Source organism: Rattus norvegicus, chromosome 10, assembly GCF_021556685.1.
Source record: "Rattus norvegicus strain SHRSP/BbbUtx chromosome 10, alternate assembly SHRSP_T2T, whole genome shotgun sequence".
Taxonomy (NCBI): Eukaryota; Metazoa; Chordata; class Mammalia; order Rodentia; family Muridae; genus Rattus; species Rattus norvegicus.
The window spans coordinates 46,219,974-46,223,081 of NC_141543.1; the positions used below are offsets into that span (position 1 = coordinate 46,219,974).

The 3,108-nt window shown below is 42.6% G+C and overlaps 1 long non-coding RNA gene across 1 annotated transcript; it reads right to left on the reverse strand.

Annotated features, from left to right (window-relative positions):
• Positions 1–319: 319 nt before the first annotated feature.
• Positions 320–2,746, reverse strand: LOC120095324 (uncharacterized). Its single transcript, XR_015632391.1, has 3 exons — positions 2,473–2,746; positions 2,186–2,346; positions 320–1,350 (listed from the first exon to the last, which is right to left on the reverse strand). It is a non-coding gene; the product is annotated as an uncharacterized LOC120095324 (long non-coding RNA).
• Positions 2,747–3,108: the final 362 nt, after the last annotated feature.

Sequence of the window (3,108 nt, forward strand, 5' to 3'; positions counted from 1 at the left end):
TGCTGTAGCATGAATTAACACGCACTACAATTAATCTGTTCATCTACAGCAGACCATTTATACAGTTTGGATTTCTGATTTTAATTCTTTGGGGGGATTTACACATCATTAGAGGAACAAAATCAAATTAGTTGCCTTTATATTTTTGAAGAACTGACAAACTATTTCTGAAAGTAGGTAAGGCATCTATAGGTACCCTTGAAATATGCCATGATTCTATGATTCTCCATCCTCAACATTCCTTGGAATATCTGGGTGTCACATAGCCACTTCTATGTGAATTGAACTGTTGCCACTGGATGAAAATGGTGCAATTTCTGAGGTTTAGTTTGAAGTTTACTGAAAGGTAAGGTTGAACACTGTTACATGTGATTCGTTACTGATGTGTATACCTTCTTTAGAAAAAATATTTAAGACATTTACCTTTTATAATTTAAGAATGTCATTTAGATGTTTGAAATGCTTATGTCTATCTTTTTAAAATTATTTTCGTTCCTTAAACAACTTTGAATAATTTTAAAATCACTTATCAAATAGAATATTCATAATTTGCAGATATTTCCCCTCATTATTAGACAGCATTTTAGACAATATAAACCAAATACAAACAATTTATTAAAAATAATACTTAAAATAAACACAACATTGAAAACATCAGAAGGAATAAAAAGGATATTTATCAGGTGAGGGGAAGGCTGGCTGTGGGGTTGGGACTACTGCTGGATTGAAATCAACAGCTGATTATGAGGGGCAGGAGCAGCACCTCAGAGGCAGGACAGACTCAAATTGATGACAGAGGTGACAGGGCCATTCTCTCAATAGGCAGTCCCACCGTAGCAAGCAGGAGATGACTGAAAGACACATTGTATCTACAGACAAACTGAGACACAGGTTCCACAGCTGCTATCATGTGTGCTGTCTGGGCTTCTGCCGCCACATCTGCCTGAGACTACTCATACATCACAGAAACTTCTAGAGGCTTTTGTGTCCTCCAGTTCTGGTGCACAAGTTGCTTCTGGCTCCATAGTGGCTTTTTTTCCTGCTGATTTACACCCATTCAATCTGTGGATCTGAGGATGTGTGTCTTCTCAGATCTGAGTCTTCCTCATCTTTGGCCTGTGATTCCTTGGCATGTTCTTCCTGCAACTGGGTCAGGAGGCTCTTGACCCAGACAATAAGATCAGAGTTGGGTATGTACACACTCAAATAAGCCTCCAGGTATTGCAGAGGCAACAGGTCTGATGGGTCACAAAAGTCCTCAGGGTTCTGTCCATCCATGTTTCCAGGAAGCTCCAGAGGGTGTTCTTTACTTGTTCATCCTCTTTAGAATAAGGGCTAAAGTATGAGTCCCTAGAGAAGACGAGAGACAGAGTCACCTGTAAAGTCCCAGGCCACTCACCTGGGAGTTCTGGCTGCTCTCAGAATTATTAGTTCACCTGTACACAATAGATTTTTCAATGTGTCTGTGCAAAGGTTTTACACAGGCATCTCTATCCTGACATCTCCTTGGTCTCATGGTTTCCTGGATTATCCTTCATGAATCTCCTTTTTGGACTCATCTCTACTGGGTAATAAAATATTTCTAGAACCTCCTTTATACATGAGAGAATTGCATTCATCAAGTTCTCAGAAATATTGAGTAAAGGATAAAGTACTTTTTCAAGGTAGAGGGGTTAGTTACATTGATTTTAGGGTCTAAGCTATGGGCAGCCCAATTGTTTGAACTGAGCTTGGAACAGGAAATTGCTTAACACATGCTAATGTGTTCTGACAATTATGTAGACAATGAACAGATGGAAACAGAGACAGAGACTGGGGTGGAGACAGAGATATTGACTGAGAGAGAGAGAGAGAGAGAGAGAGAGAGAGAGAGAGAGAGAGAGAGTTAGAATAGAGGGTGAGGGAAAGGAAAAGAAAGGTAGATGGAGAAGGGCAGGGAGAGAGAAACTGAGAGACAGAGAAAGAAAAATGGAGAGACAGAGACAGAGGGAAAGAGAGAGGTAGAGAGAGGAGGAGGTAGGGAGGTAGGGAGGTAGGGAGGGAGGGAGGTAGGGAGAGAGAGAGAGAGAGAGAGAGAGAGAGAGAGAGAGAGAGAGAGAGAGAGAGAGAGAGAGAAAGAGAGAGAGAGTTAGTTCTGGAAATGTCAGGAGGATCTGAGAGATAAGGGCTTGGAGAGGGCGCTCACCCCACAAACAGCAGGTCCAATATCTGTAGAGGGAGTGGCAAATGTCACTATGTAGACAGAGAAGGTACCAGGGTGTTCCTCTCCTCAACCACAGTCTGTGCCCTGATGCTTGACTATCTCCAGGCCTCCATCTGATCTTGTTGAGCAGAAACATTCTCAACCTGAAAAGAGGTCAAAGTGGAGGGTTCAAACTGGCCCAGATCTGCAACCTTTTGGTTGGTTGTCCTCATTCTAAGTTTTCCTGAATTATTTCTCTTCAAAACAGACAGAGAAAGCAGAGTGGTTACCTGGTCTGTGTGGTCCTGTCCTTGGCTAACCTTGATTAAAGTTTTTCCCTTTTGGGAAAATGGCCACAGGTGTTGAAGAATTGAGAGAACCCTGTGCCTCCAGACACCATCATGGCCTTTCCTGTTGTCTTTCTTCAGTCCTGAGCCTCGAGTAGTCCGAAGACAGCAAGAGAACATCCTGCCCTCTCTACTGTCTCTGACAAGTGAGCTGCAGGCCTTGCTCTAACCTGGGGGTTTCTTAGTTACCAGGGTTCCACATTGTTAGGTCACTTTCAAGAGTGTGGTTCCATACTGTCCCTTCTTCAATAGGATTTTCCTTAAAGGCTCCTATGTCTCCACCCATTTCCTAGGTACACAAATAAACACAGGTATACATCTGTTTCCTGCTCCACTGTTTTCAGAGATAACTGGATATAGACTGCACATCAGCTTTGCAAGCTGAGTCCCTACTGTTGAACTGCATCTGTAACCATAATCATGAATCGGTCCTAATTGTCCCAATCTACCATAAACAAACCCTAGGAATGTATCCTTGCTTTCATGTGACCTTGTATGTGTTCTGTGTGGAATGAGAGCACATGCACACCTGTGACAGCCAGCAGCCCCACAATGTCAGTGTTCCCGCATAGGAATTGT